General features: G+C 42.9%; 1 pseudogene; it reads right to left on the reverse strand.

Moving 5' to 3' along the window:
- Positions 1–25,408, reverse strand: part of LOC115197797 (pyruvate dehydrogenase protein X component, mitochondrial-like) — a 79,760-nt pseudogene that overhangs the window by 16,175 nt on the left and 38,177 nt on the right.

Consider the following 25,408-nt stretch of genomic DNA (forward strand, 5'->3'; position numbering starts at 1 on the left):
AGAGAATCCCTTAACACACACACAACCCTGCTGCTAATAGGACTGGAATGGCCAGTCTCTCTCTGTTTCTTCTGCAGCACAGACACACAGGGCTGAAACAGGGCTGAAGAGCTGTATGAATGTTGATCAAATCAGGCTAATTCACATGTTCATTCTATCATCCCAGGAAATGGAAATGTATTAAATGCATTGTCAACGTCATCTTGAAGAGAATATAAATAAAGCGGGGTTTAACTGTCAGGTTTAGATGGAATGAGGATTTTGCATTGTGTTATTCTCTCAAAGGGAATAATGAGCAGAACCAGGAGTTTCACCTGACCATGTAAACTGAGCAGGAACAACTTGGAACCTTGCGCCACCCCTTCACATCTCCAGGGGTTTCTGCACTGGCTCTGGTCCAAGTTTCAAAAACACCCTTGGGTGGTTGTTATGACATTCTTACGATGTTCCCTCTCTCTCTTTACTTGGAGAGTACATGTACCACCCTTCACTGAGAACAGTCATTCAGCAGAAGTGACATGGAACACATGTTGTGCAAAATGCTTTGGATAATTTCATTGGTGGAGAGATGGGATGAGAGGTGAGACTGTGAGAGGAGCACAGGCAGGACAGAATGGGTTAGACACTGCCATGCCTGCCTAATTACTTCACATCCGATCACAACAACAAAAACTACCCCTCCTCTCTCCATATCTTATTCAGTTTCTCTATCTCCATCCCCACTTCCTTCTCCCGCTCTGTACTGTGTTATATACTACATTGCGATATGCTGTGCTACTACGAGCTAAATCCCACCCAGGTCTTATACAGTGCTCACATAGGTCTCATGAGTGTTCAGCTGGGTTGTATCATGTAGTGCTACTGTGTACTTGAACACAGCCAGCCTTCATCTTTGACCAGCTTTTTGTTGTGCTGTTCCCTGTTGTGTTCTGTTATGTAGTGATCTGTTATGCTGTGTTCTGATGTGTTGTGATGTGTTATATTGTGTTGTATTGTGTTCTGATGTGCTGTGTTCTGTTATGCTGTGTTCCGATGTGTTGTATTGTGTTCTGAAGAGTTGTATTGTGTTCTGTTATGTAGTGTTCTGATGTGTTATATTGTGTTCTGTTATGTAGTGTTCTAATGTGTTGTATTTGGTTCTGTTATTTTGTGTTCTAATGTGTTGTGTTCTGTTATGCTGTGTTCTGATGTGTTCTGTTATGTAGTGTTCTTATGTGTTGTGCCCTGTTATGCTGTGTTATATTACGTAGTCACCTTTGGCCATCTCCTTGTGGAGCTGCATGATGGCGCCCAGGTCACAGTCGACGGTGGCGTAGGCATGGGGTTTGGTGGTCTTGGACTGCGTTAGCCTCTGGGCAATGACACGCCGCACGTTGGAGGCAGTGATCTCTGTGTAGGTACCCTAGGAAAAGAGAGGAGAGGAGAAAATTGAAGAATGTCAGTCGGTCACTGTGCAGATTTATGTTTCTGGATGACTTTATGACTCAGCTTCCATCAATAACTCCATTCTGGACAAATTCACTTTCACCTGAAATTTAACCCCCCCACCCCTCCCTCCCATTACAGGTTACAGACACTCATCTGAAGTTAGACTTTCCTCTGAAGCTATAGTACTCTCGATGCTATTGAAAAAATAGTTACAAAAGATAGATTGATTGTGATCGATGTTGCTAAACTAAAAATGAGACCAACTCTAAGGTGGTATATTGGATCATTTATTTGTGACTAGTCAATGTAATGGTCTTGGAAATACAATATGGGAAACAAGACAAGGAGGAAATGTGCCATTTTTATAAACATTACTGAAACGACCATTATGACTAAATCCAGGACGTAATTTCCTAATTTCCTGTGTAAATCTTTCATTCTGTAACCCCTTCTGCAGTAATGCAACATTTAGTACTCAACAAAGTCATGAAACTAAACAGGATCTTTCCATCCCCATTACAGTGATAAAGAGGCAGGGATGGAAAGCAGGCTGGGTGCCTGACCATGGCCAACCCCAACTAGTCTGGGTTGTCTTTATGAGGCTGCTGCTTGGAGTGTTTGGACAGGCCTGGCTCTTAGCTTGGCCAGGGTCTGGGCTCTGTCTGAATACAGGAGGAGCCTTCTATCCACTTCACAATACAGAATTTTCCAATAATCACTAGACTACTCTAAACAAAGGTATCAAATCAGGCTTAACAAAACAAAGCTATCAAATAAAAGTACAAATAAAGTTGAAGTCGGAAGTTTACATAGACCTTAGCCAAATACATTTAAACTCAGTTTATCACAATTCCTGACATTTAATCCTAGTAAAAATGCCCTGTCTTAGGTCAGTTAGGATCACCACTTTATTTTAAGAATGTGAAATATCAGGATAATAATAGAGAGAATGATTTATTTCAGCTTTTATTTCTTTCATCACATTCCCAGTGGGTCAGAAGTTTACATACACTCAATTAGTATTTGGTAGCATTGCCTTTAAATTGTTTAACTTGGGTCAAAGGTTTCGGGTAGCCTTCCACAAGCTTTCCACAATAAGTTGGGTGAATTTTGGCCCATTCCTCCTGACAGAGCTGGTGTAACTGTGTCAGGTTTGTAGGCCTCCTTGCTCGCACACGCTTTTTCAGTTCTGCCCACAAATATTCTATTGGGATAGAGGTCAGGGCATTGAGATGGCCACTGCAATACCTTGACTTTGTTGTCCTTAAGCCATTTGCCACAACTTTGGAAGTATGCCTGGGGTCCATTTGGAAGACCCATTTGCGACCAAGCTTTAACTTGGTTCCAAGATCATCATTCCAAGATGGCGTAGCAGTGCAGACGTGTTTTGTTCGTCCTCTCGTGTACCTTTGTATTTTTCGTCTTTTTTTGTTGTATATATTTCAATTTTAATTTCAGTCTCTTTTCCATTTTAATTCAGTTATACCTTCCGGTAACCTGCCTCACCCAATGTGATACGGAACCGGAATTATTTTACATTTTTAGACCTTATAGCAAGAACCACCTAGCCATCAGAAGCTAACCAGCTAATTAGCTACAAGCTATTTAGTCATTGTTAGCCACTGCTAGCGGCTTTTACCTTCTGCACAGATACCAGCCCTTTTTTTAGCCTGGATAATACTTGCTAGCCTACCAATATCGGACTGTCTCTCCACTACAACGCCGGATTCCTGCCGTAATCCCAGGACCATTACTCCTGATCTTCACAGCTAGCTAGCACCCACCGAGTTACTTAGTACTGAAGCTATCCCTGAGGCCCACCTCCCGGCCTACTCAGTTGTTTACCCGGACTCCACCCAAACATGGCTAGAACCCACTACTCCACCGGATCCTCGCCGTAAGCTCTGGACCTTGGCTCCGGATCACCGCTGCTACCGAGTGGCTATAGTGGCTAATGCCCCTACTCCGAAGCTAGCACCAGTTAGCCGTGAGCCAGGCGCATCTCCTGGCTAGCAAACTAAATTACTACAACTACAATACCTCTTTCTGGCTTGGATCCTTTGTCGACACGGCGCCCCGCCGCACCACCACGACTGGTCTGCCGACGAATACTCCATCCGCTGTGCTTCCAACCGGCCTCCGTCGGTCGTCGGAGCAGACGCTTCTACTAGCCCCGGGCTACCAACTTTAAACGCGTTGTCGCACGCCTGCTAGCGTAGTAGCGACTACTCCGCGGCTTCCCTGTTCCATCTATGCCCCCTGGACCCTATGATCACTTGGCTACATAGCTGATGCCTGCTGGACTGTCCATTAATCACGGTACTCCATTCTGTTTATTTTCTTTGTTTATGTGTCGGCCCCAGCCGCGAACTCAGGCTCTGTGTGTAGTTAACCGACCCTCTCTGCCCAGTCATCGCCATTTTACCTGTTGTTGTTGTTTTAGCTGATCAGCTGTTGCTGTCTCACCCGTTGTTGTCTAGCTAGCTCTCCCAATCAACACCTGTGATTACTTTATGCCTCGCTGTATGTCTCTCTCGAATGTCAATATGCCTTGTATACTGTTGTTTAGGTTAGTTATCATTGTTTTAGTTTACAATGGAGCCCCTAGTTCCACTCATCATACCTCTGATGCCTTCTTTGTCCCACCTCCCACACATGCGTTGACCTCACCCATTATAACCAGCATGTCCATAGATACAACCTCTCTTATCATCACTCAGTGCCTGGGCTTACCTCCACTGTACCCGCACCCCACCATACCCCTGTCTGCACATTATGCCCTGAATCTATTCTACCACGCCCAGAAATCTGCTCCTTTTATTCTTTGTCCACAACGCTCCATGCGACCAGTTTTGATAGCCTTTAGCTGTACCCTCATCCTACTCCTCCTCTTTTCCTCGGGTGATGTGGAGGTAAACCCAGGCCCTGCGTGTCCCCAGGCACCCTCATTTGTTGACTTCTGTGATTGAAAAAGCCTTGGTTTCATGCATGTCAACATCAGAAGCCTCCTCCCTAAGTTTGTTTTATTCACTGCTTTAGCACACTCCGCCAACCCTGATGTCCTTGGCGTGTCTGAATCCTGGTTTAGGAAGGCCACCAAAAATTCTGAGATTTCCATACCCAACTACAACTTTTTCCGTCAAGATAGAGCTGCCAAAGGGGGAGGAGTTGCAATCTACTGCAGAGATGGCCTGCAAAGTTCTGTCATACTTTCCAGGTCTATACCCAAACAGTTCGAACTTCTAATTTTAAAAATTAATCTCTCCAGAAATAAGTCTCTCACTGTTGCCACCTGCTATTGACCCCCCTCCGCTCCCAGCTGTGCCCTGGACACCATTTGTGAATTGATCACCCCCCCATCTATCCTCTGAGTTCGTTCTGTTAGGTGACCTAAACTGGGATATGCTTAACACCCCGGCAGTCCTACAATCTAAGCTAGATGCCCTCAATCTCACAAAAATTATCAAGGAACCCACCAGGTACAACCCTAAATCCGTAAACATGGTCACCCTCATAGACATTATCCTGACCAACTTGCCCTCCAAATACACCTCTGCTGTTTTCAATGAAGATCTCAGCGATCACTGCCTCATTGCCTGTATCCGCTATGGGTCTGCGGTCAAACGACCACCCCTCATCACTGTCAAACGCTCCCTAAAACACTTCTGCGAGTAGGCCTTTCTAATCGACCTGGCCCGGGTATCTTGGAAGGATATTGACCTCATTCCGTCAGTCGAGGATGCCTGGTCATTCTATAAAAGTAATTAGATAAGCATGCCCCGTTCCAAAAATGCAGAACTAAGAACAGATATAGCCCTTGGTTCACTCCAGACCTGATTGCCCTTGACCAGCACAAAAACATCCTGTGGTGGACTGCAATAGCATCGAAAAGTCCCCGCGATATGCAACTGTTCAGGGAAGTCAGGAACCAATACACACAGTCAGTCAGGAAAGCAAAGGCTAGCTTTTTCAAGCAGAAATTTGCATCCTGTAGCTCTAACTCCAAAAGGATTTGAGACACTGTAAAGTCCGTGGAGAACAAGAGCACCTCCTCCCAGCTGCCCACTGCACTGAGGCTAGGTAACACGGTCACCACCGATAAATCCATGATAATCGAACATTTCAATAAGCATTTCTCAACGGCTGGACATGCCTTCCTCCTGGCTACTCCAACACCAGCCAACAGCTCCGCCCCCCCCCCCCCGCAGCTACTCGCCCAAGCCTCCGCAGCTTCTCCTTCACCCAAATCCAGATAGCAGATTTTCTGAAAGAGCTGCAAAACCTGGACCCGTACAAATCAGCTGCGCTAGACAATCTGAACCCTCCCTTTCTAAAATTATCCGCCACCATTGTTGCAACCCCTATTACAAGCCTATTCAACCTCTCTTTCGTATCGTCCGAGATCCCTAAAGATTGGAAATCTGCCGCGGTCATCCCCCTCTTCAAAGGGGGTGACACCCTAGACCCAAACTGTTACAGACCTATTTCCATCCTGCCCTGCCTATCTAAAGTCTTTGAAAGCCAAGTTAATAAACAGATCACTGAGTACCTTCTCCGCTGTACAATCCGGTTTCCGTGCCGGTCATGGGTGCAGCTCAGCCACGCCCAAGGTACTAAATGATATCATAACCGCCATCGATAAAGACAGTACTGTGCAGGCATCTTCATCGACCTGACCAAGGCTGTCAACTCTGTCAATCACCGTATTCTTATCGGCAGACTCAATAGCCTTGGTTTTTGCTAATGACTGCCTCGCCTGGTTCACCAACTACTTTGCAGACAGAGTTCAATGTGTCAAATCGGAGGACATGTTGTCCGAACCTCTGGCAGTCTCTATCGGGGTACCACAGGGTTCAATTCTCGGTCCGACTCTTTTCTCTGTATATATCAATGATGTCGCTCTTGCTGCAGGCGATTCCCTGATCCACCTCTACGCAGATGACACCATTCTGTATACTTCTGGCCCTTCCTTGGACACTGTGCTAACAAACCTCCAAATGAGCTTCAATGCCATACAACACTCCTTCCGTGGCCTCCAACTGCTCTTAAACGCTAGTAAAATCGAATGTATGCTTTTCAATCGTTCGCTGCCCTCACCTGCCCGCCCGGCTAGCATCACCACCCAGAACGGTTCCGACCTAGAATATGTGGACAACTATAAATACCTAGGTGTCTGGTTAGACTGTAAACTCTCCTTCAAGACTCATAATAAACATCTCCAATCCAAAATAAAATCTAGAATCGGATTTCTATTTCGCAACAAAGCCTCCTTCACTCACGCCGCCGAACTTACCCAAGTAAAACTGACTATCCTACTGATCCTCGACTTTGGTGATGTCATCTACAAAATAGCTTCCATTACTCTACTCAGCAAACGGGATGCAGTCTATCACAGTACCATCTGTTTTGTCACCAAATCACCTTATACCACCCACCACTGCGACCTGTATGCTCTAGTCGGCTGGCCCTCGCTACATATTCGTCGCCAGACCCACTGGCTCCAGGTCATCTATAAGTCTATGCTAGGTAAAGCTCCGCCTTATCTCAGTTCACTGGTCACGATAACAACACCCGCCCGTTGCACACATTCCAGCAGGTATATCTCACTGGTCATCCCCAAAGCCAACACCTCATTTGGCCGCCTTTCCTTCCAGTTCTCTGCTGCCAGTGACTGGAACGTATTGCAAAAATTGCTGCAGCTGGAGACTTTTACTTCCCTCACCAACTTTAAACATCAGCTACCTGAGCTGCTAACCGATCGCTGCAGCTGTACATAGTCTATCTGTAAATTGCCCACCCAATCTACTTACCTCATTCCCATACTGTTTTTATTTTATTTACTTTTCTGCTCTTTTGCACACCAGTATTTCTACTTGCACATCATCATATGCTCATTTATCACTCCAGTGTTAATTAATCTGCTAAATTGTAATTATTTGCTCCTACGGCCTATTTATTGCCTACCTCCTCATCCCATTTGCATACACTGTATATAGACTTTCTTTTTTTGCTACTGTGTCATTGACTTGTTTATTGTGTTATTGGCTTGTTTATTGTATACTCCATGTGTAACTCTGTGATGTTGTCTGTGTCACACTGCTTTGCTTTATCTTGGCCAGGTCGCAGTTGTAAATGAGAACTTGTTCTCAACTAGCCTACCTGGTTAAATAAAGGTGAAATAAAAATAAAATAAAAACTTCCTGACTGATGTCTTGAAATGTTGCTTCAATAAATGCACATAATTTTCCTTCCTCGTGATGCCATCTATTTTGTGAAGTGCACCAGTCTCTTCTGCAGCAAAGCACCCCCACAACATGATGCTGCCACCCCCGTGCTTCACAGTTCAATTGGTGTTCTTCGGCTTGTTCTTCCCTTCTTCCCTTCTTTCTCCAAACATAACGATGGTCATTATGGCCAAACAGTTCTATTTTTGTTTCATCTGATCGGAGGACATTTCTCCAAAATGTACGATCTTTTTCCCCATGTGCATGTGGAGGTTTTGGAGCAGTGGCTTCTTCCTTGCTGAGCGGCATCTCAAGTTATGTCGATATAAGACTCGTTCTACTGTGGATATAGATACTTTTGTACCTGTTTCCTCCAGCATCTTCACAAGGTCCTTTGCTGTTGTTCTGGGATTGATTTGCACTTTTCGCACCAAAGTACGTTCATCTCTCGGAGACAGCACGCATGAGCGGTATGACGGCTGCGTGGTCCCATGGTGTTTATACTTAAGTGAAATAATCTCTCTGTAAACAATTGTTGGAAAAATTACTTTTGACATTGTCAATGGTGGGTGTAGCTGGTGCATGGAAGTCAGGCGCAGGAGAGCAGAGATGAGTGGACAAAGCACTTTACTTAGGCAATCCTATGAACAGAACGCAACCACGTCACAAAACAAATGCCCAAAGAACAATTGAGGCAGCACAAAGTACAAAACCCAAGTACAAAGTACCGGCTGCCACAAAGCTCGGGTATAAAACAAAACCCGGCGCAAACCAGCCGGAAGCGTGCCACCCTTGACAACAAACAATACCCCACACAGACATGGAGGGAACAGAGGGCTAAATACACATAGTAATGATGATGAGATGTAAACCAGGTGTGCAGGAATACAAGACAAAACAAAGGGAAAATGAAAGGTGGAGTGGCGATGGCTAGAAGACCGGTGACGTCGACCGCCGAACGCCACCCGAACAAGGAGAGGGACCAATTTCAGCAGAAGTCGTGACAGTCGTGCACACAATAGATGTCCTAACCGACTTGCCAAAACTATAGTTTGTTAACAAGACTTTTGTGGAGTTGTTGAAAAACGAGTTTTAATGACTCCAACCTAAGTGTATGTAAACTTCCGACTTCAACTGTATGTTAAATAACAAAACTAAAGCAAAAGTCAAGGTGCCGTTGTTTGGCAGTTATAGACTGAGAGGCCAGAGAAACCTATGTGCGTGTGAGTCATCATACCACAGTATTCTATTCCCTCACATCATCAGATTATTGAAAACAAATTCCCCCATCACCATACTACTTAAAAATAGGTTAAAGTGTTATCTTAACACTGGAGGTGGGCTTTTTCACTCTGAGCGACGTACAGCGTCCTGACACAACTAGCGTAACTTATCAAGAGACACAGGAGCCTCTCTGCCTCCCTTCTGCCTCCTCACCCGCCATCTGTCAAAGGAAACCGAAGTGATACTGATGTCTCATTTGGAGTCCCAGCAGTCACTGAGCAGCAAGGGCACTTTCACAGAGAGAGCGAGATAAACCTGAGGAGACCAAAGCCGATCGTCTCTTTATCTGTTTCTCTATATTTTTAACAGACATGTTGAGACAGTCGCCTGTATCGGAGGTTTCGGGTGCTCTCGTCTACATACGGTTACTCCCTCATTAAGCCGAGAGGGAGGGAGGGCTATCAACACCAATGTTATGCACGGCTTACAGACGTCGTACACGTCTCAAACCAAAGGGCTTTATCAATCAATCAGTCAGTCAATAAATACATTTTTACATGGTGTCCTGTTAACACTGTGACCTTGGTGCCAGAACATAGAAAACGCTGTCAACAGCACACATTCCAAATTACAGTGAGGTTAGAGGAGTTGGTCAGGACACGGTCAGAGGTCCATGTCTTCAGCTCTCTACACTGTCTACACTGACCAGACGATTCGGTATGGATACCCCGTGCACAGCCAAAAGCCCCAGGTCTCTGTCTGTCGGTCTATCGGATGGCTAGGTCTCTCTCTGTGCGTGAAGAGTAAGGCGATAGGCGTTCATGCTCACTTTGCATGGCATCATAGGGGCTGTGAGTGAACTCTCCTTTGTGCAAACAACGATAAGGATCTGTTCCATAGTAAACCTATCAGAACACATATGGCTTAGGGGGACTCAGGGGAACTATTAAGACACTGCTAATGTCTTCTATGACCAATTATTCATACACTCTGGAGCAGAATGGTAATACAATGTTTGTTTGTATCTGAAGCCTAGTTGTTTGCGTTTTGGTTAATTCCCTAGTATTTCTTCCAAACCCTGCTTGAATACAAAATAACTGTCTACTCACAAATCTCACTGATTGGCTATAACATGCTTATTACTACCAGTATATGGGAAGAGGTGACACAATAGGAATAAACAGGAAGAAATTAAGGACATGAAAGCCACAAATCACACCATTTAAATACCGATAGGCATGTGGAAAATATTTGCATAACCTTGGCTTTCTGATTGAGGGACTTATTTACTGCAATATGCTGTTCCTCCCCCACAGGACATTATACAAATGTTACATAAGGCTAGAAAGAGGCTCCAACACTTACAGGCAAGTGAGTCATGTGAAGTCAGAAGTCAATCAATCAACGTGAACCTTCTATGTGAATCTGTGATAACGTGCCCTCAATTCAACCAATCATAGATCTTGATAAATTGTGGGTAATGCCGATTATCTTCAGTGAATTGCAGCACTGAGAGAAGGCAAGGTAGAGTGTGTGTATAGGGTAAGGAGGGTAGGAGCCCATAGTGAGTCATACTAACCTTGAGGTGGTCCCTGTCACCCTTTAACTACTCGCAAACCAGTGAGTCTTGAAGAGCTAACCCTGGCCTTAACACGCTCGTCTAACATCATGATGTTTTCCACTGAGTTCAGGTGCACGGCAGTCATGCACTTTCTTAGAAGACTTTTGCCCATCCCAAATCAAGCCCTAGCCCCAAGAGCACTTTGTGTAGATCTCGATTTAGAAATGTGAGTGTTTAGTACTAGGGCAGTTTGCTGTGTGTGTGTACTTACCGGTGTTCCAGGCTTGCCAGGTATGGATTGAGGGGGGTACATGGGCCTGCTGCATGGGGGGAGTTGGGCAAGTGCTGGGGTGGCCATTGAACTGGGGGCAGCCATTGCTGGGGTTACCGTAACTGGAGCTGCCTTGGAATCAGGAAACTTTTTCAGGAGATTCAGGTCATCTCTGTAGAGGAAAAGAATGGTACACGGTTGTTGAGAATAGACTTAACAAATGGGGCAAAATAGAAAAGACCCACACATTCACCACCACTTGCACCTATTACACAGATCAATACAAAGTAAGTATAATTTGAACAAGACCAAAGTAATGTAGGCTATGAGTACAGTATGACTCATGGAGGGTGGATCTGGGACCATGGGCTTTGAAAAGACTGAACACTGGGCCACTCCTCTGACACCCTTTCAGTCCAAACATCCATATGCGCAAACACTCATAATGGAAATAAAAACTGCCCTCACTTTGCTCTCACACACCTGTATGCAGTATGACAGTAGATACAGAAACACAAGTATGTGTGTAGGTAGCTAGGCACTAAGCAGCTATTTAGCTGTGTTGTGTTATTGAAAGTCTGAGGAAAGCATACATGATGTACTTTCTATCCCAGCGTAAACATCCAACTCTGGCCTTCCCTGAGTGACTGGGCCTATTGATATGGACCCTGCTTGGCTTTGGGGGAGAAAAACACAAATATCTAAATGTATCTCAACCGCAACCGGAGTCGAGAGCAAAAGTGTGAACTCTCGGTTATGAAATACTCCTAGGACCAGCACAGAGATTGGACATGAGCAGAGAAGCACTAACCAATCATAAACAAAAACCTCCCCACAATGGAGGCCAGGATCGGATGTCAGATACATTCACTCTCTCATCGGACAAACAGAGCATGCATATCACATGGGCACACTGGGTAGGCTGAACAAGTTAGGAGATGTAGGTAAATAAAAAACCAACAGAACAAATATGAGCAACGAATGACGTCAACAACGCCCACACATCACTCTCCGAATTATTATCTTTATCAATCCAACGACCAATCACAACCACTGAGTGAAAACAAAACCTGACTCTGATTATCATTAGTTTAATCAAGAGTTCCTGAAGCATAATTCATGCGGTTTGTCAGAAAGGCACCTGACATTTCAACGAGCAAGCCTTTTTAATCAACCTGGCCCTGGTATCCTGGAAAGATATTGACCTCATCCCGTCAGTAGAGGATGCCTGGTTATTTTTTTTAAATGCCTTCCTCACCATCTTAAATAAGCATGCCCCTTTCAAGAAATTTAGAACCAGGAACAGATACAGCCCTTGGTTCTCCCCAGACCTGACTGCCCTTAACCAACACAAAAATATCCTGTGGCGTTCTGCATTAGCATCGAACTGCCCCCGCGATATGCAACTTTTCAGAGAAGTTAGAAACCAATATACACAGGCAGTTAGAAACGCCAAGGCTAGCTTTTTCAAACAGAAATTTGCTTCCTGCAACTCAAACTCTAAAAAGTTCTGGGACACTGTAAAGTCCATGGAGAATAAGAACACCTCCTCCCAACTGCCCACTGCACTGAGGATAGGAAACTCTGTCACCACCGATAAGCCCACTATACTTGAGAATTTCAATAAGCATTTTTCTACGGCTGGCCATGCTTTCCACCTAACTACCCCTACTGCATTCAACAGCACTGCACCCCCCACAGCTACTCGCCCAGCCTCCCCCATTTCTCCTTCTCCCAAATCCATTCAGCTGATGTTCTGAAAGAGCTGCAAAATCTGGACCCCTACAAATCAGCTGGGCTTGACAATCTGGACCCTTTCTTCCTAAAATGATCTGCTGAAATTATTGCAACCCCTATTACTAGCCTGTTCAACCTCTCTTTTGTGTCGTCTGAGATTCCCATAGATTGGAAAGCAGCTGCTGTCATCCCCCTCTTCAAAGGAGGTGACACTCTTGACCCAAATTGCTACAGACCTATATCCATCCTACCCTGCCTTTCTAAGGTCTTCGAAAGCCAAGTCAACAAACAGATTACCGACCATTTCGAATCCCACCGCACCCTCTCCGCTATGCAATCTGGTTTCAGAGCTGGTCATGGGTGCACCTCAGCCACGCTCAAGGTCCTAAACGACATCGTAACCGCCATCGATAAGAAACAATACTGTGCTGCCGTATTCATTGACCTGGCCAAAGCTTTTGACTCTGTTAATCACCACACCCTCATCGGCAGACTCAGTAGCCTTGGTTTCTCAAACGATTGCGTCGCCTGGTTCACCAACTACTTCTCTGATAGAGTTCAGTGTGTCAAATCGGAGGGCCTGCTGTCCGGACCTCTGGCAGTCTCTATGGGGGTACCACAGGGTTCAATTCTTGGGCCAACTCTTTTCTCTGTATACATCAATGATGTTGCTCTTGCTGCTGGTGAATCTCTGATCCACCTCTACGCAGATGACACCATTCTGTATACTTCTGGCCCTTCTTTGGACACTGTGTTAACAACCCTCCAGACGAGCTTCAATGCCATACAACTCTCCTTCCGTGGTCTCCAACTGCTCCTAAATACAAGTAAAACTAAATGCATGCTCTTCAACCGATCGCTGCCTGCACCTGCCCGCCTGCCCAGCATCACTTCTCTGGACGGTTCTGACTTAGAATTTGTGGACAACTACAAATACCTAGGTGTCTGGTTAGACTGTAAACTCTCCTTCCAGACTCACATCAATCATCTCCAATCCAAAGTTAAATCTAGAATTGGCTTCCTATTTCGCAACAAAGCATCCTTCACTCATGCTGCCAAACATACCCTCGTAAAACTGACCATCCTACCAATCCTCGACTTCGGCGATGTCATTTACAAAATAGCCTCCAATACCCTACTCAACAAGCTGGATGCAGTCTATCACAGTGCCATCCGTTTTGTCACCAAAGCCCCATAGACTTCCCACCATTGCAACCTGTACGCTCTCGTTGGCTGGCCTTCGCTTCATAATCGTCGCCAAACACATTGGCTCCAGGTCATCTACAAGACCCTTTTAGGTAAAGTCCCCCCTTATCTCCGCTCACTGGTCACCATATCAGCACCCACCTGTAGCACGTGCTCCAGCAGGTATATCTCTCTGGTCACCCCTAAAGCCAACTCTTCCTTTGGTCGTCTCTCCTTCCAGTTCTCTGCTGCCAATGACTGGAATGAACTACAAAAATCTCTGAAACTGGAAACACTTATCTCCCTCACTAGCTTTAAGCACCATCAGAGCAGCTCCCAGATCACTGCACCTGTACATTAGCCATCTATAATTTAGCCCAAACTACTACCTCTTCCCCTTCTGTATTTATTTATTTTATTTATTATTTTTTGCTCCTTTGCACCATATTATTTATATTTTAACTTTGAACTTTCTTCAAATTATAATTATACTATTCCAGTGTTTTACTTGCTATACTTTATTTACTTTGCCACCATGGCCTTTTTTTGCCTTTACCTCCCTTTAATATAGTCTTATTTTTGTCTACTGTATCATTGATTGTATGTTGTTTTACTCCATGTGTAACTCTGTGTTTTTGTATGTTGTCGAACTGCTTTGCTTTATCTTGGCCAGGTTGCAATTGTAAATGAGAACTTGTTCTCAACTTGCCTACCTGGTTAAATAAAGGTGAAAAAAATGGAGGTTCAAAGTCGGCTGCCATCTTTATGGTCAAAGTGGATTTTTTTTAAAACATTTGTAAAAATAGTAAACAAATAAAAACGAATATATCTTGATTAGATAAGTATTCAACATCCCCAATACAAGTCTCTTAGAACCTTATTCTCTAAGAGCCATTATTCCTTTCAAAATTGTTCAAGCTCTGTCAAATCTGGTTGCTCATCATTGTTAAACAACCATTTTCAGGTCTTGGCATAGATTTTCAAGCAGATTTCGGTCAAAACTGTAACTCGACCACTCAGGAACATTCACTGTCTTCTTGGTAACTCTGGTGTAGATTTGGCCTAGTGTTTTAGATTATTGTCCTTCTGAAACATTAATTAATTTCCTGGTGTCTGGTTGAAAGCAGACTGAACCAGGTTTTCCTCTAGGATTTTACCTGTGCTTAGCTGTATTCTGTGTCTTTTCATCAACAAAAAACCCGCCATCCTAATCATTGCCGATGACAAGCATACCTATAACATGATGCAGCCACAACCATGCTTGAAAATATGAAGACTGGTACTCAGCGATGTGTGTGTTGGATTTGCCCCAAACATGTATTAATTTGTACTCAGGACATAAAGTAAATTTCTTAGCCATTTTTTTTTCTGCATTACTTTAGTGCCTTGTTGCAAACAGGATGCAAATTTCAAATATTTGTATTCTGTACAGGCTTCCTTCTTTTCACTCTGTCAATTAGGTTAGTATTGTGGAGTACCTATAATGTTGTTGATCCATCCTCAGTTTTCTCCTATCACAGCCATTAAACTCTGTAACTGTTTTAAAGTCACCATTGGCCTCATGGTAAAATACCTGAGCAGTTTCCCTCCTCTCCGGCAACTAAGTTAGGAAGGACGCCATCTTTCTAGTGAATGGGTGGATTGATACACCATCCAAAATGTAATTAATAACTTCATCGTTCTCAAAGGGATATTCAATATCTGCTTTTTTTTACCCATATACCAATAGGTGCCCTTCTTTGCGAGGCATTGGAAAACCTCTTTGGTCTTTGTGGTTGAATCTGTGCTTGAAATCCACTGCTCGACTGAGGGACCTTTCAGATAATTCTATGTGTGGGGTACAGAGATGAGGTAGTTGTTCAAAAATCATGTTCTACACTGTTATTGAGCACAGAGTGAGTCCATACAACTTATCATGCGACTTGTTAAGCACATTTTTACTCCTGAACTTATTTAGGCTTGCCATAAAAAAGGGGTTGAATACTTATTGACTCAAGACATTTCAGCTTTACATTTTGTATTAATTTGTAAACATTTCTAAAAACATAATTCCAGTTTGACATTATGGGGCATTGTGGGTAGGCCAGTCAAAAAAATCTAAATTCAAACAAATTTAAATTCAGGCTGTAACAAAACAAAATGTGGAAAAAGTAAAGGGGTGTGAATACTTTCTGAAGACACTGTATGGATAACAGGGTTTTATGTGTTGTGATCAACCCACTCAGTTCTCCACCACAAAACACCAGAAAATGGCCAAAAAGAGTAGAACCAGCTCACCTGCTTGTACACGATGATTTTACTATTAGATGATCATCACTTCTTTAGATAAAAATGAAAAAGGAATAGTTCCACCATATTAAAATGAAAGTTGACCTGCACTTTTGCAAGTATTTAGTCATATAAAAATGTAATCTTGAATTCTCCATGTGGTCTATATTAAAGGGCACTTAATTTAACTAAATTTAAATGCTTTTAAAATTCAATATTGGTGCACAATTTCTGCTTCAAAAGGGACTGGTTACATGAAACGACCCACCTGCTGCAACATTTGGATTTATTTTAAATGATCAAATAAAATAAAATACAATTAACATTGTCACCTTTATGACCAGACACTGCCAATTAGACTAAACAATGACACCGTCACTCCTACAAAGAGAGCAGTGCGGAAATGTGAAAGTAAAGGGTGGGGGAGAGATGGAGGAAGAGAAACTAAAATGAGGAAAAAGAGATGTAAATAGAGTAGGAAAGTTCTGCCCCAGTATTCCTAATCTTTGCTTTCAGGGAGGGTGTGTCAAGGCCGGGAGGTGGGGCAAGGAGGGTGAGGCAGGTATCAGGTGTGATTGCTCAGAGGTTTCTAGTTTCACACCAGTGCACTGAGGCCCTCCTACCCCACATTTTTGTCTGAGCCAGCTGCCCCTGCTGCTCTCGTTCATACAGCAGGGAGAAGGCTGGGCCCCGCACCCTGCTCTCATTTTTCCTTTCCATGTAGTCCCTCTCTCTTTCCCTCCTTCTCTCCTTCCCTCCCTCTCTCTCACTTTCCCTCCCTCTCTCTCCTTCCTTCCCTCCCTCTCTCCTTCCCTCCCTCTCTCCTTCCCTACCTCTCATTGTTCTTGGTTATTGTTTGTGGGGACCTTGTTGGAATGTTGGAAATCGTCTAACCACATATAAGAGAGAGACACACACAAACAAATGTGCAGGAGCGAACGCATTTACTAATAATTGCAGAGTAAGCAGACAGGCAGAAGAGCCCGGTTCCTTCAGGTTAGGTAAGCTACAGGAAGCTACATGCCCTCTGAAAACCTGAGCCAATTTGCTTGGGTGGCCAAATCACTATCTTCCACTCCTCTCTCCCTACCCATTCTGCTGATACATGCGCATCTGAATTCGCATGACAGCTCCTATTCAGGCTAAGAGAACACGGCGAGCCCAGCCAGTGAACAAGAGGAGATATGAGATTTAACACCACTGACTATGTCATTACCTCCCTGTGGAGTTTCTTTAAAAGGGACGAGGGCTGCATAGGGAGATTTTCACATTAAAACTTGAAGAATAACCCCAGATTATCCGTGTACCATCTACCAAATATCCTCCTATTCCTCTGTATGATGGAGTGAGGTACAGTTCTCCATAAATCCTAAAGCAATATGAAGTGTCTTTTCCATGTGATGAGAACATCAATTGATCAGCTCATAAATCCTGAACCCAGAATCCCCAGTGTGTGGCGATGACATCATCCACTGATAGGCTACTGTGTGCTGCTAGCCGGCTCACTGGCTGGCTGATCCATCCTTCCTCACACAAGGCATCTGCTTTCACACAGGCCATTTACACTCCCACTGACAGACAGACAAGTCAAAAGAGCCTCAAATTCTACGAGGAGTTGACTGGAATATTAAAGACGTACCCACACAGACAGACAGACAGACAGACAGACAGACAGACAGACAGACAGACAGACAGACAGACAGACAGACAGACAGACGCATGCACAACACCCCCCCCCCAGACTACACTGCCATCTGGGACAGAGTGATGGTCATGAAAACCTCTTCCTTCCAGTGAAGAAAAGCCTCATGTCCCCACAGAGAGAGAAAGATCTGAGTCTCTCAACTTCAAACACTAGATCTACCATGGTCTATCATTCTATGAAAGGAATTCTGTGTTGAGGTATACTGTAAAGTGTCACGTTCGTCGTTCAATGAAGACCGAGGCGCAGCGTGTGTATCGTTCCACATTTTATTTTAACTGTGAAACTATGCAAGAAATACAAATAAACAAAACAAACCGTGACGAAGAGGTGCAACATACACTAACTCAAAATATAATCTCCCACAAACCCAGGTGGGAAAAACAACCACTTAAATTTGACCCCCAATTAGAGACAACGAGGACCAGCTGCCTCTAATTGGAGATCATCCGCCCCAAAAAACAACATAGAAAAACAGAAACTAGAACCACACAACATAGAAAATATAAACTAGACAAAACCCCGTCACGCCCTGACCTACTCTACCATAGAAAATAAAAGCTTTTTATGGTCAGGACGTGACATAAAGGCATAAAACGTAATGCTGATGGTGGTAAAACTAAAGCTTAGTGTTTTCACATCACTTATCAGAGGGCTATAAGACATCTAGAAAATATATGCTGCAGACAGGTGGAGAATAAATCAAATGTCTACCTAAAATAAATGTACAGCGTGCCTTGAAATAACTTATGACCACAGACTTCCTTGGACAAATGTTTGTATTTCTGAACCAACCATTCCCATAAAAACACTATAAATCAGCAGCATTAAACAACCTCTACAGCATTTCTCTACCCTCCGGCAGGCAAACATACAGTAGCACTCTGAAATGGTGGATGTGCCTTTAACTTGGTATTGATGTTAACAACGGGGGACATAATCGACCGGAATTCCCCTATTGTATGAAGACAATATGGCTGGTTTAGACACACATCCCTCTGAGGCAGACTAAATGTAAAGGTTCACTTTTTAAAGACAAAGTACACTAAATGCTTATACAAGAACATGCCCTGACATGATAACCTATTATGTAATGTGACATTAGCGGGTGAACACCCAATAGTCTAATTTACAACCTCAGTGGAAAAGGGCATTACCACAAATATTACAAAATAATGCCCATGCTACGATATTCATGTATCATACTTGTGTAAATCAATCCCATTAACCATTTATTATGTTGGAACACATCCAGCAAGTGATAAATAGTCATTTCCAAGCCACTGAGGTGAGGTGAAGCATGGTAGAGATAGGTAGTGGTGCTTTATCAATCTGTAGCTACCCAGTCATGTGTGTTCTCTGAACATGCCATACCTGTCAGTCTTAGAGAGGGGGGAGAAAAGAGAGCAGCCACATGCCTGTCATTGTTATTGTATATTTTGTGTTTTCCAAGGTTAAACATGGCAGGGGGAATGAAAGCTTGAAAGCCTATCAAGACCTTTTTCTCCCACCTATACCCCACACACTTCCTCCTCTTGAGTTTCATAGTAAACAATGTTCTCCAGAAACACAGGGCCTTCCTATTCTCCATGAAATGAAAATGAGTAGAGGAAAAGACACAGAGAGAAAGAGAGAGACAGACAGATAAAGGGAGAGAGAGCGAGAGAGACAGAGAAAGAGAGAGAGACAGAGAGTACTGTTTACTGTTCATTTTTGATTGTTTATTTAATTTTTGTTTATTGTACATTTCACTTTATATATAGACATATATAAACATATATAAACATATGTTTCCCATGCCAATAAAGACCCTTTGAATTTAATTAAATAGAGAGAGAGAGAGAGACAGAGACTAATGATTTCACAGTTGAGTTTGTGTCAGAGCTGTCATATCACCACTCCACATAACATCTGTTTATTTTAGATAGAAAACTTACTGAAGGGTTACTTAACAGAGTGGGAGTGTCCGCATGTTTGTTTTGAATTACTTCCCTGCTCTATTGGGTGTGTTTGAGGGATATTGGTATAGTCAATCAGTGAATTAACCTGGCTGACAAGACTCACGTGGTATGCACCTAGGGCTGATGCGGTCATGACATTTAGTCACCCAGTGATTGTCAAGCAAATAACAGCCGGTCTCACGGTAATTGATCGTTAATTAACATAAACACGTCCAGCATCTCATGGATGCCATGCATAGCCTACAAGCCACTGATGCAGACCTCTAGAACATCTACATTTTAAAAAGTCTAATAAATCCACTTAATACAGCCTACACCTTCACAATAAATACATTTAATTTTTTATTTTAGACAGGTCTAAAGAAACATGATATGAAGAAAATATAGTCTATTTCAGAAAAGAATAGCATACTCTGAGTCGTCCTTATGTTAAGCCCTGATATGGCTATGGCATATGTCTGTGGGCTACACTGGTTCATTTAGCAGACAAGATTTGCTTAGAATTCCATGGCATTATTTTTTATTATTTTATAGTATGACGAACACAACTGAACATAGCTGAATAAAATAGAAAGAATATTTTCTCCAAAGTGCGCACATTTGGCTGTTCTGTGTTGAGCGGTTAACAAAGAAACAGGTCTTCCTATGCTTCATTTAGAGTTACTTATGCAACTTTAGTTGTGATACAAACGTTGGACTATATGTTAAAATGTTTAATACATTCTAAGGCTGAATGATGCGACAAATGATGATTTGGAAAAAGTCACATGAAAGGCATGAGCTCTAATTTGTTTCTTGTGCAGGCTGCACAATCTTCATCAGTCTCTCATTCACAATTTAAGAAGCACTTGATATTATTCTCACTATGCCTCAAATTTCAAGGCGGAATCCCCCTTGTGTGGCCATAATGCCCGCCTAAAAAATCCATGCCTTCTGCGGCCAAAGTGGCCGTTATGGCCTTGGGCGGAATATAATATTTAGAACTCCCTTCTGCCAGCTGCCGTGCGCCGAAGCACCTCTCACTCACATGGCTCTCTCAGATATCTCAATTCTAATTAACCAATGTCCATCACGTGATCGGGTCCTTCTCACAGGCATTTCAGCTAAGAAGTAGTGAAGACAGACAAGTGAAGACAGACACATCGTGGACACAACTGTGATCATCCCTCTTATTGAATTCCAAGGGAAAACATACTTTTGGTTTTAGTCCACCAGCTTCAAACAGCTGTAAAAATGATATTTTTTGTTTCTGAAATGTTATACTGAGAAACACTATCATTCCACTACTGGCGGAAGATATATTATCTACATTTTCTGAAATTATAATGCAAAAATAAATGTAAAAGTCCTTTAAGTCTAAGAAAACAAGTCTAGGAGGTCAAGAGAATCGACATAATTGGGGTGACAAAATAACCAATATACTGTAACCGAGCATGTTTTTAACAAAGGACACATGAAACCATGTCACATGGCCTATCAAATGTCAAGGTAGGTGTCGTGTCTTTTGGCTATGCCGGATTAAGTAATATGACATGCTATTCTATAAAATCCTTTCTCTGTAATTACTATTACCTGATTAAGCTAATCATGTAAATGTAATTACTAGAAAGTCGGGGCACCACAAAATAATGTTTATAGAGCTGTTATCATCCAAATAAACTCTTAAAGACCTAGTAATATTTTACATCAATAGCAGTCAATATTAATCGTCACCTTATTTCAGTCTCATCTGAAAGTTGTAAATTCTTGGTTATCTTCACTAACCTGGCTAACAAGTTGAATCAGCAATACAAAATTGGGTTTAATTATTTATTTACCAAATTATTCTAACTAACCACACAGAATTACATATACACAGAATGCAAATTATGTCATCCAGAAAGCGTCCCTGGTGGACAGAGCCAACATGGCGGCTGGTTACACAAAGGGAGGGGGTTGGGTTTGAGTGAAAGAGCGGGAAGACTGAGGAACAAAGGGAGAAGCTGTGCTATCGTAAATACAGTATCTTATGTATTCTAAATTACCACCCCTTTGGAAAAGGAAAATGCAATAAATATTTACTCTGAGCTGCGCTTCGGTAGGTTGGTCGTAGATGCTGGCCGTGTTGGCCAACAGAGATCTTGCTGTCCTCGGAAGAATGTCTCTGGTGGTAAATTGTATACGTTGTAGTATCTTCGTTGTGTGTTAGACTGGATACGTCGTCCGTCCTTTCCTAGCCCACGTTTACAGCTGCTGTTGCTAACTCAACGGCTAGGATGTCTCACTTCTTTAAGGAATAAGAGTTCAAGTTTATACCATTCACAACCAAAGCTCACGCTGAGGTTGGCTTAGTTCTGTAGTTGACATGTTAGTCCTTTTTAACGTATGGACCGTCGTCCTATCGTCCTCGGAACAGAAGGTTACATTTTCATCAAGGGCTTATATAGTGGAGGGAGAGAAGGGTGTGTTTCATAGTTTATAACCCATGTCTCTTCACAGGGGCGGGCCACTGATTGAGCTGGGCTCTAACCTTATGAAAACCCAATTCTCCCATTTGGAAGTTAAAATTACATTTAATCTTTTCACAAATAGTTTCATTTTCAAACATTTAAATTGCACAACAATTCCATGTGAATCTAATAACTAGAATGAGTAGACTTTCCCAGATACAGTTTATGTCATCCTGTCATCAGTCATAATGTCTCAGATGACAACTGAACTGACATCATATTCATTAAGTACCAACGCATATTTTCAACTGGTTCTATTACCGAAAAATGGTTCCTTTCCCCCCACTTGTTTGATGTTCCCAGACTCTCTATGTTTAGCAAAGGCTATTCAAGAGTCCTTCAGTAGAGTCAGAGAGAGAGGGAAGGGAGAAAGGAATTTATGGGGGGGTCATAAACCTTACCCACAGGCCAACTCATGACATAGGCATGGAGAGGGATTAGGTTTCCTTTACCTGGTCATCTCTCCTCACTAAAGTAGGCTAAATACTTTGCTGCATTGTTTACCCTAGGTGAACTTTCTGCGTCGGGTGTGGTTCCTCATACAGTATCTCCTTACACTCTCTCTTTCACAGACACACACACACGTGTACAAACACGACTAACAAACAAAACGACACACGTGTACAAACACGACTAACAAACAAAATAACACACGGAAACACACAGACACGCACACAGGTCTCCCAAAACATATGATCTGCGTTTCTATGGCCACCAGTGAGCTCCAGAGACTGGGTTGCCATGGAGACAGCTGTGTCTTAATGAGATTCCCCAGCAGGGTATGAGGTGGGAAATGAGAACGTTCCATCAGACCCACGTGACAGCAGGTGGCCATTAGAAACGTGTGTGTGTCTGTGTGTGCGCAGTTTCACAGCTTCCTCTTGTGTGAGTCCACCCACATAACAGAGTTAAAAACCTCTTAGGGCTAGGGGGCATTATTTTCACGGCCGGATGAAAAACGTACCGAATCTAAACAGGTTACTACTCTGTCCCAGAAACTACAATATGCATATTATTAGTAGATTTGGATAGGAAACACTCTGAAGTTTCTAAAACGGTTTGAATGGTGTCTGTGAATATAACAGAACTCATATGGCAGGCAAAAACCTGAGAAAAAGTCAAGCAGGAAGTGGGAAGTCTGGTGCTTGTAGTCCTTTCAAGTGATTGCCCTGACTGTATACAGTGACTTAGGGTTCATTTTGCACTTCCTAAAGCTTCCACTAGATGTCAGCAGTCTTTAGAACGGTGTTTGAAGATTCTATGGTGAATTTGAAGGAAATACCAGCTGTGGTAAACTGGTGTCCCATTATAAGGCATGGGCTCAAGTCACGCGCAATGACTTGGGAGCGAGCTGAGTTCATATTCACTCCTAAAGAGAACGGATAGGTCCAGTTGGAATTTTATTCAAGGTATATGATAAAAACAACCTAAAGATTGATTCCATACATCGCTTGACCTGTTTCTACAAAATGTAGTATAACTGTTTTGACTTTTCGTCTGGACTAAGTAAACACGCGCGTAGTGGATTTGGATAGTGAACCTAACACGCAAACAAAATTGATTATTTGGAAATAAATATGAACTTTATCGAACATTTATTGTGGAGCTGGGATTCCTGGGAGTGCCTTTTGATGAAGTTAATCAAAGTTAAGTGAATATTTATAATGTCATTTCTTAGTTTTATTGACTCCAAGATGGCGGGTTTCTGTTTGCTAGTTGTTAGTGTCATCTGGGCTGTACTCAGATTATTGCAAATTGTGCTTTCGCCGTGAACCTTTTTTGAAATCTGACAAAGTGATTACATTTAGGAGAAGTGTATCTATAATTCTGTGCATAACACTTCTATATTGATCAATGTTTACGATGAGAATTTACGTACTATATGTGCTCATTGTGCTCATTCATTGGAAGGTTTGGAGGGAAAACATTTCTCAACATTGCGCCAATGTAAAATGCTGTTTTTGGATATAAATATGAACTTTATCGAGCAAAACATACATGTATTGTGCAACATAATGTCCTAGGAGTGTCATCTGATGAAGATTGTCAAAGGTTAGTGCTTCATTTAGCTGTGTTTTGGGTGTTTGTGATGCATCTAGTTGCTTGGAAAATGGCTGTGTGGTGTTTCTTGTGAAGTTTATGTCCTAACATAATCTAATTTAAGCTTTCGCCGTAAAGCCTTTTTGAAATCGGACAATGTGGTTAGATTAACGAGAAGCTTATCTTTAAAATGGTGTAAAATAGTTGATTGTTTGAGAAAATGGAATTATGAGATCTTAGCTGTTTCAAATTTGGCGCTCTGATTTTCCACTGGCTGTTATCAAAATCAATCCCGTTAACAGGATGAGAACGGGAAGGGGTCACCAACAGGTTAAAGAACCTTGCAACTCCCTTACTTTTTCAAATTCTGTCACTTCCCTCACTGACTTCATACCTTGCTCGCTCTTTCTCTCTCCCTTTCATTCACGCTGTCACTCTTGGTTTTCTGAAGTAAAAAATTGTCAGCTCTGCATTTTCCAAGAATGTGTGTGCTTATTTCTGAGGTGAGCATCAGCTTTAATCTGGCCTCTTATTGATTGTACCTGGAAGTTCTTTGAACTGCACAGCTTTCTATCCCCCAACACCACCCCTAGTAAAAATCATTATCATCCTGGGACATGAATGTTTGTCTCAATCGGACAGTTCATTATTTCCTCCTCAGAGATATCTGCACTCTTTCATTGACCTTGTTCAGTGTTGTATAACACATACATTGAGTATTATAAACATTAGGAAAACCTTCCTAATATTGAGTTACACCCCTCCTCCCTTCCGTTTGCCCTCAGAACAGCCTTAATTTTGTCAGGACATGGACTCTACAAGGTGTCAAAAGCAGGGATGCTGGCCCATGACTCCAATGCATCCCACAGTTCTGTCAAGTTGGCTGCATATCCATTTGGTAGTGGACCATTCTTAATACACATAGGAAACTGTTGAGCATGAAAAACCCAGCAGCGTTGCAGTTCTTGATACAAACCGGTGCACCTGGCACCAAGAAGGCTTAAAACTCCTTCTTTAACCTGTCTCTTCCCCTTCATCCACACTGATTGAAGTAGATTTAACAAGTGAGATCAATAAGGGATCATAGCTTTCCCCTTTTACCTACAGTACTCACTTCTTGGTGACGATACCCATGTGTAAAGTTGGTGTGGCCAGCTGTGGATCCAGACCGTGTGTGTCCAGGATGTGTCTGGCTGCCGAGCTCAGCCGCAATCTGGTGGGAGAAGACAAAACACATACACAGAAAGACAGGGACCAAGGGACACACACAAAGTTAGTCTCATGGTAATGTCCTGATTGGTCAGAGAATATTCTATTG

Source organism: Salmo trutta, chromosome 7 (genome assembly GCF_901001165.1).
Source record: "Salmo trutta chromosome 7, fSalTru1.1, whole genome shotgun sequence".
Lineage (NCBI taxonomy): Eukaryota > Metazoa > Chordata > Actinopteri > Salmoniformes > Salmonidae > Salmo > Salmo trutta.